Genomic DNA, 17,596 nt, shown 5'->3' with positions numbered 1-17,596 from the left:
TAAACACAGCTGATGCGATGAACGCTGTAATCGCCCGAACCCGACAGTTCTTCCGGGAAGCATAAATAATAGTGCACAAAATCGTTTTGGTAGACTAAAAATGAAATTGTGTAACATAGCTTACACCTTGAAGATATCAGACGGCAGTGTGTTCACTATTTTACATCAACATTTATGATACCTTTATGAAAAAGTGAGAAGGTTATAGCGCCTGGTATAATATACATGTACTATCTTGAAAAGGGACAAAGGCTCAACAGCATTATTAGTTCAGCTGAATGACGAAATTGTAGAAAGCGAAACTAAATCCTGCTAATTTTTGCGGTAAGTGATACACTATTTTATGAATATTGCGGTAGTGTCACTTCTTGATTCTTTGCAAAATGTGATCGCCGGTCAATTCGTTTTACACCAAAAAATGTTGTGTCCGATGCCTATTTCTACGGACTATAGACATCTGACAATATTAATGTATTTCCCGTCGTAACTGTCTGTAATGAATGTAATGCATTCGTTGCAATAACGGCTAAAATAAATGTTCAAAAGGCAAACTTTTATGCCCGCAGAACACAAAAGTTTGCAGATAGATGAAGAAAGCCCAAAGATCAACGCTTTTAGCTTAGCAGCTCTTGATACGTACAAGTTCGATGTTTGGGTTTGAATTTTGCCTAAATTTGTTGGTCTACTTTTTAGAGCTTCTCCACTATGTTCAACAAGTTTTGTGTGGTAAAATTATAAATATTCGAAATGAACATCAGATATACAATACAAATTTATATGCTATTATGTTCACAATTATGTAGACATATATACATATATATATATATATATGTATAAATATAAATGTACCATGAACGTGCATAGGTGTATATGAATGTGCATGGAGATTTTTCATCTGCTTTTATTGATCAGAAACAATACCCAGTACGGCCGAGGTGCTGCTAAATAAAAATTCAAATGCTAATTAAAATTGCGCGCATGCACACTCAAGTTCCTGTGAAAGTGTGTAAAATATGTATCAAAGAAATTATTGCCTGCTTAAAATAACCAAATAACACTGAAACGCACATGTTGACGCATTCTCTACCGCACCACGTAACATTTACGCGTAGCAATAGCTTTGTGCATGAACGCAAGCATACATACACATACATATATAAATAACGAAGCAATAGGGGTGAAAATTTAAATGAAATAACAGCATAAAAGCATAAAATTGATGTGATTTGCTATGCAGATGCATTTAAAACTAAAGCGAACGCATCGCACGAAAGGAAAATACGGACTAAAATACAATGAGGTAGAGGACTAACAAAGCCGTGTGTTAAATAAAAACCACAAAAATGAAAAATAACAACATAACAACAACAATAGCATAACGGTTAGACCGAAACTGTGCGGTTGTTGGAGCCACACAAGTGCACTCACTCGTGCACGGCACGAGTATATACATACATTAGAAAATGTATATATGTAAACGATTTTACCCTACAGCATTAGTACTGTTTACGAAACTATTCTTTAAGCAGATGGACTTAGAACATTATTTTAAACTATAATTGTATAATTGACTAATTGGTCATTCCTTTACAATCTAATGAATGGCAGAAAGGTCAATTATTATTCAGAAATATTTAAGAAACAAAGCTTTCCTGGTATTAAGCAGGAGTAGGGAAACTAAAAACTAGATCTGAAACACAGTTTAACAAAGATACAATTAGTTAGTAACGCCTTGATAGTCAGCCTAGGCCGACCTTTAAATAGGTTACAATGATTGGTAATTTTATACAATTTTTTCATTCATTTTCGTGATAAAATCCATTTACGGTAAAGGGCTCAAAAGCCGAACGGGTATAGCCCAAATTTAGTAAATTTAACGTATCTTACGAAACTGTAACATAAAGTATTATACGTTCGATTTTTTACCAGGTTAATTTTCATGAGACTCCTCATATGAGATGGGTTTCAAAAAATAGAACCACCTGGTCCAAATTATGCCAAATTACTATTACCGATCATTTTTCATCACCATCATCTTTCATTTAAAATTAGACCTTGTTCTCATATAAAGTCCGACCTTTTGCTGGAAGAGTTATTTTAAAACCCGTTGTAAAAATTGGCCCATTCGAGTCCTCAGTTTAGTATGCCGAAATATTATTACTATTTTGAAAATCATAAATTTTCGTCGTTTAACAAATTTTTCAAAATAAGACGTTACACAGGAAATGGTCATAAAAAAGTGGGGTCAAAACACTTTAGAATATGAAATTTCGTAAAATGTTTCAAAAATTTGCAAACTCAGTTCAAGGAAGAAGGACATTAGACAACGGACGAACATAGACAAACATACAAGGGTAAATCGTTAAAAAATTGATTTTGAATTGAGCGTTATAACAGAAATTGGATCCATCCATGTTCTTAAGTTCTCCTAGTTGCAATATCTATCCGTACAAACTCAATACAACTTGCATAGCAGGAGGTTTAGGATATAACAAACGATAAAAGGTGTATCTTCTACACGTCCACGCAAGCTCAATGCACCTCGTACAGCAAGCCGCTTGGGATGTGAAAAGTACAATTCAAAGCATATTACAATATGAAAACTTCTTCCACAAATGATTTCCATAAACTAACTTTCATACATGCTATTATCATGAGACTGTGTTTCTCTCCTTCAAGTGATAGGTGTCAAAAATTCGACTTAAAATTGGATTAAGATTTCTTATTCTCGTTTGCGCGGTTATTTCAACATGAAAGAACAAATTGCTATTGTGTGTGTATTGTTAGGAAATCGAAAAAACTCCGATTCTATTCAAAGGTCGCCTAACAATTTTCTCTTTTTAGTTTACATTACTTTGTACACTAGTGTATGTGTGAAAGTGTGCGGTTTTTAAAGGTTAGTTGTGTATATGTTAAGCTTATGAAATATTTATATGTTTAGCTGTGTTTTGGTTCATAGAAGTGTGTACATAGAAACCCCTACAATTAAAATGACACTGATGAGTTGATGCGAGGTTATCTAACGAACTGACTGTTTGCCTGTTTTATACATATATATATATATATTTATATATTTATATATATATGTATATATATTTATATGTATATATATATATATATATATAACAGGTGCACGTTCGTACGAAAGTAAACACATATGTATGTATTGCACACGTAGAACATTCATAAATGATTGTTTGTTTGTTACGTACTTGTTCGTTAAAAACAAACTTATATTTAACTATGTTTTCATTGTTCGTACACAGATATATATATATATATATATATATATATATATATATATTCGCGTATGTGTATCACATCATAAGTGAAACAATTTAGACCGTCAGCAACTTATGAAACTTATTTTAGTAGCTGCTGTTGTTTTCAAAGTACTTAATGTTGAAAATGCTTACCAAGCTACTAAAGACGAACCTCTGATATGTTTCATAAGTTTTTATTCGCATTTAATAGTTGAAGAAGGGCTAGTATACGTCGTTAAACAGTTTAAGTTCAGAGAGTCGTTATTTACGGTCAATGACCTCGCACCGGAACAAAATCAACGGCCAAAACATATGATGACAAGAATGACATAAGAGAAATTATGCTCTTAATAGCTACCACCAACTTGCAGTACGAAAATTACATTTTTAATAATAATAACGCATCGTGTGTACGCTATTGTCGTCGAGGCATGTGTATGCAAGTGTACAATATTTAAACGGAAGGTAGAACGAAGATGCGTTACACGATTTGTTCATTTGTACGACGTCTTAGAAGTATTTTTCCGAATTGAAAGCCGTGGATTATTCGATTTTTTAATTCGATGTGGACTTGGCAAGCATAAATATGCCTTGCATTTAAGAGTTTTAAAATAAAACAACGCTTAGCAAGCGGCATGAATAACATATTACTCTCGCCACTAGCAATAAAGTCAACACGTTGGGCTCGTCATTTTTAAAACAATGGGAAAATCAAAATCAATAACTACTTTATACAGAGGCAGCTCGGAATTCCGCACAGCGATCCCGATGTCTCTTAATTATATTAGGACGGGACGGGGTCCCATCATCTACTACATTTCGTAAATACTGTTCTTCTTACTACTTCATAATTTCCCCAGGATTGGATGCTCAACAAGCTTATTTCTATTAACGCTCCTCTTTCCACTCACGCTGGATAACGGCGTAATCGTAATATCAAAATATCTGATAAGTATATTGAATATGTGGAGTCTATGCAATTTCTTGATAGACAATCGATGACATATCTAATTATAGGTTACATATGGATAACATTCTTGCAAAAGTTCATGTGACATTTAGAAGGTTCTACAATCTTAATGTTCATCTACCACTTTGGATCAAACTCAAATCCTCTCAGACACTTTTAGTGCCACATATTAATTACCGTCTTGAAGCTGTTACCAGATGTACTATGTTCTGCTAAACTAAAATGAGCGATTCATATGGTCGTGTAGTTTATGTATAATATCCGTTTTAGAGATTATATGTCCTGTTATGTTTGGAGCTTCTAAAAATTTCGCTCTCGAATTACCTTAAACTTAGATTACCCTTTTACCCTTTTATAGTTATTAGTTTTCAATCACCCCACTTCCTTTAGCAGATCTAGTAAGGATCCCTACATAGTCATTTCGTTCATAACGACCTCAGTCTTTGATAAGTCATTCGTTGTACGGTGCGCTCGTTGCTGGAACTCCCACTAAACCTTAGATGAGTCTTCCTTGTTAAGCAAAGATTAGTTATAACGAATAAACTGAAATTGGAAAACCAAATCCTCTTTTTTTGACGTTGCTTTTTCGAGAGCATGAACCGAGAGAGTTAGCAGAGGTCCGTTCAGCCATTGACAGAATTTTGTTATTCATAGTTTGGGAAGAATTTAAATCGAAATACATTTAAAATAGAACTATTTCAAAATTCCTTCAAAAATATCATAAAAACAACTTGTCTTTATGCGAATTAGTTAAAATTAAACATTAACAAATTTTCCTACTATGCCAAACTTGAGATTGGAAAGGGGAAAATTCACGAAGCTCGTGTCATTAAACTGAACACGGCGAACAAATGAAATTAGTTTAGCATGTGTCCGTCATCAAAAACTTTTCCAATGCACTGCAGGATATTTTTGGCATTGTTCGCAAAACGCTTTCACGAAACTTTGAAAATTCATTGTCCAATGTTCGGAAGACCACTGTGACCAAACCAAAGTGTGTCTTTATATAAAACTAGCACTGCGTGAATCATGGATTTAGTAATGCGGTAATGCTTTCATCTTTTCGCAATACTTGATTTGGTCACGATGACTTTTCAAACACTACAATAAACTCAAATTCAAGTTTAACAGCGATCTTTTGAACATTGCTTTATTATAAGCGATAATGTATATTGCACTAAGTAACTTTTTTGCGACTTAACAATCTTGCTTCATTGGTAATGCAGAGAGAACACTAAATCTGATACAATAAGTCAGTAAAACTATAACAAGAAAAACGAGACGGAAAGTTACGTATGGTTGGGCGAACGTAAAAAAAACGTAAGAAAACGAAAACGAAAAAAACCACATTTTCATTCTTTATAATATTGGGCGGGTAGAGCTGATTTTTTCCATTTTTACTGAAAACTCGTCGAAATTTTCATCATGCGTCTCTTGTAGTTTAAGACTGACACTCAAAAAATCCAAAATGCAGACATCTTTCCAGTTTACAGCGCACAGTAGGGCACGTTTTTTACCCAATTTGGGCGCTTCGTAATACCAACCTGCGTACAAAAACTTTCAACGTCTCTACTAAATTTGAAATTGACATGATTATTTTTGCGGTCATCTTAACATATAATTTTAATTATATAATAGGGTCTTTGGCGGAAAAATAAAATTCTCTAAATTTGGATTAGTTCACGTTTTGGGCCCGGTTTCATAGCAGCGCTCCCTTGAAATGAATGCCTCCACATGAAGACAATGCATAATGTTTGGTCTTTTATCAAGTAATAAATTGTATCAGGTGAAGTGGCGTCGGATGTTTAGCTTTAGATATTTCAATCTACGATTCACGGGTCCCTTTCTACTTTCACGACTATAGGTCAGTCCTTTTTTCTTCCTATTGAAATCATATTCCACTTGAAAGTGGAAAAAGAAGTCGCTATCAACGAACGCTAAATAAAACGTTTTTCGATATTTTTCCAATCGTCGTTCTATTTCAGTAAAAAATCGGAGAAACCTTAGTCTCATTTCTAACAACAAGTCTATTCAAGTTTAAATGAGCAACTCCTTAAGTAATATCTATGTTAAATTTCATGCCCCTATCTTCCGTTAGCCAAACACTCTTGTTTAGAAGAATTTGTTGAGTAGAATTTCGGCCCGTAATTTCAAGGTTTGTGAACCGATAAAGAATGCTGTTCGTCTTGATCGGCCTACTTATACAAATGGAATTGTCTTATGAACTTTTGAACGCAAAGTTGCTTGGAAATGTTTCTAGGTAAACATACTAAAATTTTCTAAAGACATCTGTTAGTGTGTTGGACAATGTACGAACCAGCAGCTAACATTATGTCTTCGCTACAATATTCATTTGACATAGGAGGTTCAATAGAACCAGCAGGCAAGACATTACGTTATGGCTTCTCAACGTTATTCACTTGACATAAGATTCCTTTTCGGTTAAGGCACGAAATTCCAAAGAAACAATTCCTTACGGTATCGAAACCTTACAATAGTGTTCTCCGGATACAACGGTATCCTGCCGAACTAAGGCGGACTCATAAAAATCCGAAAATTCCAGTATATTTCTACCAAAAACTTCCAACATAACAGATGTCGGTGAGATATCCGCCTAAAATATTTTCACATCTTCGCGTTCGCGTTTATTATTATTATTATTATTATGATTATTTTTCCTTTTAAGTAAAAGTAGAAAAGTTTGGGAAAACGAATCGACGAATGAATCTAAAACGTTTTAAGAAACTAAAAAGGACAAAAGAAAAAAAAAATCCGAAAGTGATTTCTTTTCCGCCAATATTCAATGAAGCAGCTTGCAAAGAACATGAATGAAGACAACAATAAAAACTTGAAAATGATGAATCATGAAATGATTTTAATACGTATTTAGCTATTCTAAGCTGTACACAAAGGGGAAAGCTGAAGGGAAAGATAGGTTGCAGTTTGTCATGCACTAGAAACGAGAAAGAACGCAGCATAATACGTACTACACACATGAATTGTTGTCACAGGATGTTAGAAGCGATGAACGTATTGTGCAATTGCGAGTAGATGAAGTGTGACATTGAAATTGTTGAATTGTCCCTAACTTCTCCAAGGGAATATTTCAATTTTGACTTGTCAGAGTTTTGGATTTATTTGAGAACATCATCCACAGTTAAGGCCAGCAAATTATTGAAATTTATTTTTTTATTTTTTTTTTTATTACTTTTTTATGCACTGGTGTGTGCAAAAGTTTGCAGCAGCCGAGTTGTATGGCATTCTGCCATTTCAATTACGTTTTGCGAAATTCGTCGCTTTCGTTGTATCCCTAAAGCTAGAAAACAAAAAGCAAAAGAAGAAACAAATCATATTTAGCTTAAGTCGAACCTATGGGATCAGAATTTCCCTCTGATGCAACCAATAAATTTACACATGCTGCTTTCTCTTGTCCTTAGAATATGTCTCCACAGAACGTATGAGTGGACACAAACAATATTTCTCTGTACTTTGTTCATGTTTTCAGCCCTTTCTGCGTTTAATCGACGTTCCGTATGTCCCTCTTGGATTGTATGGGCTTCCTAAAGAAGGCTTTTTATTAATCTTGCCGATACGTTCGTTATTCCGAGACTAATGTAAGTCCATTAATATTCGGAATAAATCTCCTTTAAACGTGTTCACTTACTCCTTTATTCGTCTACATGTGTGTATAATTGAGAACATACGCGCATGTGATGACAAAGCTAATACATCTTTTTAGTTGCAAAAACATTAGCAACAACAACAACAATACCATTTAGGTTTATTTTTTGTTTGTTAGTCTGAAACATCATTCTTTTTTAGGCATTGGATCGAATTTTTCTATTTTGGTTGTACGTTTTTTCGTACGTTTGCTCTTCGGTTTGATTGAATGCTTGTAAATGATGTATGAATTTAAAGCTATGAAAAAAGTTTACACAATACTGTCTTTTTCTTTCAATTTCATCATTATCATCGCCCTATGACATAAAATAGGACAAGGAGGTCAGATCAGGAAGGATGAACGTGAAAACAGAAATAAGAGTACAAAAGTTCTTGTTGCGCTACATAAGATAAAAATCAATCAAAATAACTAAATTTACCTTAAAACTAAAACCTTTTTTGGACGGCACTGTTGTATAATAGCATGACGGCCATAAGAAGCAGTTCAGTTGATGCACTTTTATAACAACACGCGCCTGCAAACGCAAGAGGCGGACACACCTTCGACATCTTATTGTTATACGAAAATATCCGAAACTAGTTTATATTTATCACAAACTGAATGATAAAATTAGTAAATCCTTAGTCTTCACTTTTGAGTGTAAAAAATTTTTCTAAATCACTCTTCAAACTACATTTCTTTTGCAAAGTTTTCAGGTGCATGACAAAACAAGAGTCGACATGACGTTATGTTCATTTTTGTGTTTTTTGCATGTCTCATGTATTTACTGCAATAATGCTATTTTTTCCACTTCTTTTTCGACAACTATGCTTTATAGGCCATGCCAAGCACAGTCGAACACGTACACGCTTATACACAAAATAAAAGAAGTTTTTTAAGAATACGCTAAAGAATTATAAAAAGCAAGAAAAGTAAGAAAATTATATTCGGCTATAACCGAATCCCTAATAACCATCAAAGTGATCATAAAGAAAGACTTAAAAACAAAGGAAAAAACTTAATCTCCATACTCTCTTTATATGAAACGGTGGACGTTGTTGACTTTTCTATTATTGTAAAATAAAAAAAGAAATCTATGCTATATACCTGATGTAGTTTTGGCATTTCCTTCGACCCGTTTGAGTCATTTTCAACTCCTTTGTGTATGGAACGGGAGCATGTTTACCGCAGACGCTATACAGTTGAGCAGGCGGGGTTATGAACAGACGGACATGCTTAGTTGCTTTTCGGATTTGTGTTTGAAGCTTACTTCTGGGTGTTGCAAAAGTTTTGACAAGACGAATATACCTCGCATCCTTCGGTGGTGGATAAAAAAATCCATTTAAAAAATCGCAACGTAGTAGAAGAAAAAGAAAGTTTTGCTTTTTCTAACGAAAATCTTAAACAAATGAAATAAAAACAAAATGCTTAAGGGTTCACTTTGGCATTCAGATTGGATTCAAAATATTTTACTTAAATTGATTGCAAAACAAAAAAGGGCACCGTTGAATATTTGCGAATACTTTCAACTCCGCGCATATGCTTGTAATAATTAAAGCAAAAGGTCTGACGTTTTGTAGTTACAAGATAAATTTCATCGAAGAACTGCAATTTCGGTGAATTTTCTACTATTTAATAAAAAACTAAATTTAGATGATCTTTAGATTGAGGCAGAGTACTTTTGCACTTAGTAAACTATTATTATAAAAAAAATTTTTCTAACGTTTTGTGTTTAAACAAACTATAATGTAGAAGTAACACCACTTCCTTTTTTTTTATATGACCAACAAATCAGAAAATTGTGTATGTAGCTCCAAAAAGTATTTAAGCTCCATCTCTTCCATTCTCTGAAACAGTTGTCGTCCGCGTCTACGTCTGACTTATGTTCTTGTGTTTTCGTATTTAAACTACAAATCGACTTTGGACCGATGCTCCGGTCTAATGACGAGTCCTATCGAAAATAGGTCCACTGTTGCAACCATTCTCCTATTCTGAAGAGTTCATTATATGAAAAAATTTGCGGTTTTTAATATTTTTCGATAAGTCGCCGAAACGTAGTGTCAGTGACACGTGATGTGAATGTGGACCTTTTGGTTAAGTTTTTTTCAACCTTCCCTGGTCTACGTCTTTATAACAAAAATATGTAAGAAAGTTAAATTCGGTCGGGACCGAATCTTTTATACCTTTTTTATAAGAAGTAAAAGAACTAAGTTTTCATGCTCTATATAATATGAAGTCGGCCCAGCTGATTTTTTCTATTTTCAAAATAAAATATTTTGTCGTATAGGCATGTGGGCGTTGTAGGAGTATCCTTTGAAAAGCTTAGGGCATTCCAAACCCTTTTGCAGATATGTAGCCGATATTCTCATTTTCGCTAATGGGAGAATGTTTACTACAAATATTAAAAAGCTGCGCAAATAGACGGACAGAGGGGAGCAGACGAGCATGTATACGTGCATATCAGATTTGATACTGGCAAAAAATTTGTATACTGTAAAGGGTTTTCGAACCTTGTTTCTGCGCGTTATAAAGCTATTGCCCATAGAATATGCGTTCAAATATTTGCGAGTAATAAGAAAAAAAACAATTTTTCATTCCTTTTGAAAAACAGAGGTGTTCTTAGTTTATGTGGTGCTATGGGCGTGCCCTTCGACCAATTTGGCCCATTTCAATGCCAATCTGCGTACAGAAACTTGAAATATTTCCGCCAAATTTGAAGTCGATGGCTTCATTTTTGCGGCCAGGAGAACGTTTACAACAGTCATTACACAGAAGGACAGATAATTAAATGGATTTAGAATTTGATGCTGATCAAGAATATACAGACTTCGCCTCCTTCTGGGCAAAATGAGTATACCCCCCGTGTCTTCGGTGATGGGCATAATGAAATTTTAATGGCCACAAAGCCTGTATTCGTAGTATTTAACGATGAAAGTTAGTCAGGAATAGTGGGATTTCAATTGGCTATTGTTGAAAACTAAGACAAATAACGATATGATGTGAAACCTGGTAATCATCTTCTTACTCGCTGAATTGAACAGATCGAAGTCGAATCTTTGAAAGCGCTGAAAGAGCCGAAAAGGAATCGGAATCGGAATCTCCTATTTCAATCCTATCTGTCTCTATTTTGAAGCTGAATAAGCAGGTTGCCCCTCCTTAGTTGCAGTTAAATCAAAGCTCGCACCTTGCCTGAGGCAAATTTTCATTTCTATTGACTGAAAAATCAAAGGGAAAGATTTCAATTTTTGTTTGTTTACAATTTAATTAAAAAATGTTTTTCTTGTCAACATCTCGCTGACGGAGAAGTGCAGCGTTGACCAAAAAGACGGAGCTAATGCTAGAAATGGAAAAAAAAGCATTTTCTTATTTACAAAGTCTTTCTGTATAATAATTTAATTTTGTGGTTTTTTTTTTTTTTTTGTTTATGAAGTCAGTTTATACAGCCAGTTTATATTTGAAGGAAATTTATTTTGAAAATTTTAGTAAAATAATCTACAGCCTAAACAATTTCCTTTAAAAAAACTCATCATAACATTTGTTTAAAAAAGAAGACGAAATTTCTCATTACTAAACAGAGAGAACGAGTTGTGTGTACATAGAGGAAATAATTAAAAATAATTTGCTGCTAACCTAATTCTCAACATGATAAGCATATATTCATACATATGCACTTTCAAACGTCTACACAGTAAAAAAAAGAAGTAAGAGGAAAAAATGCAAACTAATTTACCAGAGACACGAAAAGTGCTTAAGACTCAAACCGTAAATTGTGCAGGATAAAGGATAACCAAGCGAACTATACTTGAAATAAACACATACATATACGGATAAACATAGAGACTGTGACATATGTACACGTTTATTTATATAATTACATATATGAAAACTGAAGTTCTGCGCAGTAAGTATAGCAGATGGAAGGCTGACGACAAAAACTATGCGGCTAGGAGGCAAAAGTTGAAACAAGTAAATGTTGATATTACATTTAAGTAGAGTACGAGGAGGGAAACAGAATACATTGAAGAATGGTTTTTGGAATATTCAGATTTGTACAGAAACACAATTTTGCTTTTGACAAAAACACACTTTGAAATAATTTCAGATTTTTTTTCTTGAATTTCCAATAAAACTTAATGCTTAATAGCTCAAAAATTGAATCGTCAGTTGAATATATTCTCTAAAAGAGTTTCCTAATCAGTAACAAAGTTCTTGGCATTTATTACTCACACCCAAAATAAAAAAAAAAAAACAGCATTGCTTAGGCCAACGGTTTCGCTTTCGCTTTTATTTGTCAACTCATCTCTCAAACTTAGACATCGGGATTTATTTAGCTTAATTCCAGCAAACTAGCTAATATCTGCTGTGTTAATTTCACCATCTTATAACAAGGAAACAACTTTGTCATAGCATGCAGAGAGACTGGAAACCAGGTAAAAGGTTTTGTAAAGACTTTACCGCTTTTTCAATACTGCTGACGGCAATCAGTAATCGAGTCAGAAATCAAAGCCGCTTCAAAATTTTGAATATAATTCTCTTAATGTAAGGTGCGTCCAAAAGTCCAAAGATGAAAATAACCTGGGCTGAAACCACCCATTGTTAAGGGTACATGCAAGACTTGTCATAAGTGGGATTTATTTACTTTCACTTAGTCTGCTTTAAGAGGCGACCACAGGCGTAAACTTATTGACCGACGAAGAACAAAAGGCTTAGTAATTACTTTCGTCTTGAATGTGAGAAAAAGTTATACTAATTCGCAGTTCCTAGTCGGTCTGACTGATTTTCTGCAAACTATTATTATTTTAATTTTAGACTAATGAATTGAATTCTTAGACTAAAAAAAAGACATTGAGCACTAGCAACACAGGCTATCGGCTCTAATTTAAATAAATGGATATTAGATGATAAGCTTAGTAGTATTAATAAAGTAAAATATTGAATTGATATTCTGTTCTGAAGTTGATTGTAGAATGTACAAAGGCTTAATCGTTCCAAATGCAATACTTCTAGCCAATGAAAAGTTGAGGCAGTCGCAGAGAATGTGCTTTATAGTAAGAGTTTGTCCACAACAGCAGATTGGGGGAGAAGACTTCTTCAGGATCCATTGGTGAGTTGCAATTGTATGACCAAGGCGAATTCTCGAAAATGTTTGGATCTTGGTTTTCTCAACGTTTGTTGGATATAAAGGTCGAGTTAATTGAGGGTTAATAAAAGAGTAGTGTTGATGATGGTATTGTAAATTTCCTTCTGCAATTTTCTCTTTAACTTTTATTCCAATGTATCTTTCTGCAAACTATGATCCAATCTAACCTTAGGATATACTCCCGAAACTATTATTCAATTAATGAATTCTTCTCATGACCACACCGCACGCCGCACAAATTATAAACTGCATCAATCTGTACATTGTGTGTTCATATTATATGATGATTTCTACCCATGTCTGACCAATATTTCGATTGAATCCACAAACTCAAGTGCATTTTGAGCCGAATGTAGGATCAGAATGCTTACTTGTTAGTAGTAGCAAATATTATTTTTGTTCGTTAGACTACGTCACGTTGTGAAGTTGTTGCCTCTTCTTCTTATAGTTTTATCTGCTACGCGATAGGAATAACGTCAAAAAATGTTCAATTTTCTTTATTTTATAGGGGGGGAGAATCGAAATGATTTTGGTTTACACTATACTACAGGCATCTCCTTTCATCGATTTAACTCATTTTCGATGCCGACCTGCGTACCAGTATCTATGGTCGGATGGAATATTTCATTTAGACATTACACAAACGCACAGACTTAGATCTGCCTTTTAAATCTTTTTCTGAGTGTTGCGAATGCTTTGGCAAAATAAACGTAGCCGCCGATAATGGGCATTCCTTGAAATTCGCCCCATCCAACCAAATACTAGACTAAGTTATGGCTAAATTCTTCATTCTTTTTTTTTTGAAAATTTGTTTAACTGAAACAACTTTTTTATTTTTTAATATAAACTTCGCGTACTACGGTGACATCGTTTGATGGCAGTTGCTGAGACCAAAGTCACTCAAAGGATCTCTATTAGACAAAAATACAATGCTTATCTCGTTTAGTTTCGAATTCCCTTAGGGATAAAAATTTATATGAAAATAGGACTATGACGATTTAAAGCTTTATTCTTAAAATTCCTATATGTCTCTATAACGTTACATGTGCTCTTATCCTCTATTTTTAGATATTGCCTTGAGTTTGAGTACACAATAAGGGGAGAAAGAAAAAAAGAAGAACGAACGAAAAAGACATTTAGTGACTTCTTCTTTTTTTTAGCGTCACACAATTTTTTTTTTTTAGCAGTTGTTGATGATGGTGGTGATGTTGATATTGTTCCATTTATATTGTTGCTCCTGACATTTTCATGCGAGTGCATCTTTTATTCTACGTGGAAAATGCCAAAAGCTAAAAAGACTTAAAAGCGCCAGTTCTATGCAATGGTTTTTTCCAATTTTTCTTATCTCTAACTTTCGTAATGCTACTGCAGTAGTTGAACGATGACGCTGGTATTGGTTGAGTAAAAATTACAATAACAAAAGACTACCATCACCATTAACCGGTACACGAAAGTTGCAAAATGTAAGGGAAAAAAAACCAAAAATAACGTAAAAAGGAAATATATGCAAGCAAATATAGGGAAACGTATGGGGAGATAAAAGGAATGCAAACATTTCAACAAAAAAGTTGCGTATTTCTTTGTGTTTTATTAGGAATCTTTCGTTAGTTTTTTCAAATATTCGTGCAAATCGCAGCAGATCCGAGTTGAATATTCGAAGATTTAAATGATTAGCACGAGGGCAGCTCCATCTGGAATGCGTGAAAGATGCTGTAAGCAGATGATTTCAGAGTTGGAACGCTTGACTAGTTCGATCAATGAAAATCATTCGAGTAACGTTGTCGATCACCGCACGAAAGCTTAACATGATTAGTTATGTGTTCCTTGACGCTTAAGCTTTGTTTTATTTCACACGGGTTAACCACACTGAAACAGCCTAAGTGTGCTGAGCCTTCAATAACATCATGTTGTCACAATCAGTTGTTGTGTGTAAAGAGACAAATGTAAAAGAAAAAAGAAACCATGTCTTCAAATATTTTTAATTGCAGTAAACTATAAACTAAAACTGGTAAAAATTATCGTATTATCGTACAAATGAGCGAAAACTCCCGTTTCATCTGGGAAATCTTCGCATACCGTTGTACCACAAATTAACAGGGTTTAGGAAGATATTTATTTATCCGCCTTTATATGTGTCGTACCCTGCAGAGTATTTCTCTGTCTTCTCCGTCCTTCGAAACGTCCCTCGTGCATTTTTGAGCCAGTGACCTCTTTTCAGTATATTGTTTGTTAGTGTCTTGTTGAAAAATTTTCAAATACTTATGTGAATGCGCAGCAGTAAAGATATCTTGAAGCAAAAACCAGGAAACCTTTCCGAATAGTGCTGATTTTGACGATTCGCGAACGCAAGCTGCAGAATTGTAAATCGTTTTTTTTTTTTTTTAATTCATTTATTTAGCCCATTTAATATTCCAATCACCCGTACAATTCATCAATTATTCGACAATTACTCAATGCTAGCTGCTTGGCTTTTTTCAATGCTTTCAAGAGTTGCTGAGGTCGATGGTGTCTGTGGAAGTGGTACATTTTCAACTGCTTCTCTATCAAGCTTAAATGCTTTTATCGCACACGTACATAAAAAGTCGTCGTTTCATCAATATAAAATTTCCTTAAGGATGTGCATCTGCACAAACAATTTTTAAATAGAATTTTCTGTTCACTCATTTGGAAAACTAAAAAAAAACTAACTGAGCCGAATGACTTGGGTCTTCAGGTCAGGTGTTCGAGGCACAACTATTTTTATAACAATTGTGCAATACATCCCTTGGACACATATCACACACAGTGAACGAAATGTTATTCGGTTGGAGAGACACGACGTTATTTGTTTGTACATGTTTGAGTATTCGTTTAAAGAAATACTATGTGAATCGATTACACAATCTGTTCAATGAATATTTTACTTCAAATTTTTCTTATCGAATAGTAGGAAGAGTGAAGCACTTCTCCTATATTAGCAATTACTTAACAATTTATGTACTGTGAACATTATTGCTGCCAAAGTAGCTTTCAGGTCTCGTTAGTATGGCATTTGTGCAGACTAGTTCAATAGACATAAAACGCGATCACAACAAAATCTCTCTTAGGAGGGAACATTGGAAAGTTGGTCAATAAGTTGGCTAAGTCAATAAATGATAATTCGGAAATGGAGTTCGCAATAAAAATGAGAAAACATCCGCATCCGCAGCATTCGGCCCACAATGTAAGCTTTTCGCCGATAAATACAATTGCGCTGACAACGTTGATCTTTTAGGTGACACAAGTGCAAAGTTAGATTTTATTTCTGATATTATCTTTAATTTTTTTTCTTTTCAGGTTTACCCAAACAACACGTTCTATAAAAGCGGCATAATGAAATTTACTAAGCGATACATAGTTTCCAATAATATGCTTTATATCTCACTTGCTGATTGAAAAAATTAAGGAAGAAAAAAAAAAAAAAAAGACAAAAGCTAAATGCAACCTTTGCTGTCAAATTGACAGTATTCAAATCATGAAGCTCGCTTTAGTAAACACTCTGCTTGGCCATAGGTGAAAATGTCTTGCTTGCTATCGGATGTCACTTCGAGTGACCGCTTTGAGCTTTTAGCTCATGTAAAATTCATTCGTCAGCGCAAGCCAAAATAATGTGATGCTGAAATAATGAACAAAAATTGGCAAAAAAAGCAACATAAATTGATCAGAAGTAACACAACAGCATCGAATTCACTCACCATCATCAACATATTTATTTCGTTGATGGTTTTTGTGCACACAAACTTGGCTAAAAGTGCATTCTCCCACTTGTGATTAAAGATGAAACTGAGCATACAATGTTGTGACATTCATTTACGGACTTACGCTTTATTGTGGACATATGCTCGCACATACGCTTACGTCTGCGTAGGTAAATATTTCTGATGAATGCTGGGTAACTCAACTGACCACATCATCGTAATTTAATTAAAAATCGCAGAGTGTTTGATTCACTGAAGAGAAATTATTTTGCCGAAAAAAACAGGTTAATTTATCGATTGTGGCTGTAATTCGATAGAAAGCCCGTCTGAAAGGCGAACTATGAGAAAAATTTAATTTCTATTAGCGAGTTTTTAATATTTTATTCCAATAGGGGCTTGCGTCAATTTTAATGAGTTCCGTTAATGACAATCAAATAATAATCAAGGTATTTCAGTAAATAATACGAACAGTACAGTTATGAAGTTTATTGACCGCAAGTACAATTTTCAAGCAGGAAACTCAAGTATTCCTTTAATCGGCTTACAGTGATATTTAACATAAGCCAAGAAACCGTTATTGTTAATCTCTATAATTAATAACTTTCTTGATGTGTGTTTAACGTTACCACCCACCACTCAAAGAGGTAGGTATACGTTCTTTATACACATCACAGGTCAACTGCAATAAATATGTTTCCTCCACAATGCTCATTGATATGACCTCCTATAGCAATTTCTGAATATACATCCGCAATCTGAATTGCAGAAATTGAAGTAAGTGCAAGATCGGGAAAGTAAAATTTAGATTCTAAGTCTCAAAGTATAAATCTTACTACTCCTCCAAAA

At 34.2% G+C, this 17,596-nt stretch overlaps 1 protein-coding gene across 1 annotated transcript in view; it reads right to left on the bottom strand.

Annotated features, from left to right (window-relative positions):
• The window catches only part of LOC119640384 (semaphorin-1A), a 338,686-nt gene that overhangs the window by 129,044 nt on the left and 192,046 nt on the right, over positions 1-17,596 (bottom strand). The gene's annotated exons all lie outside the window — the stretch shown is intronic.

This window comes from Glossina fuscipes, unplaced genomic scaffold, assembly GCF_014805625.2.
Source record: "Glossina fuscipes isolate IAEA_lab_2018 unplaced genomic scaffold, Yale_Gfus_2 121, whole genome shotgun sequence".
Classification (NCBI taxonomy): domain Eukaryota; kingdom Metazoa; phylum Arthropoda; class Insecta; order Diptera; family Glossinidae; genus Glossina; species Glossina fuscipes.
Note: the sequence above shows the minus strand (reverse complement) of the source record. Positions and strands in the feature narration are given on the sequence as shown.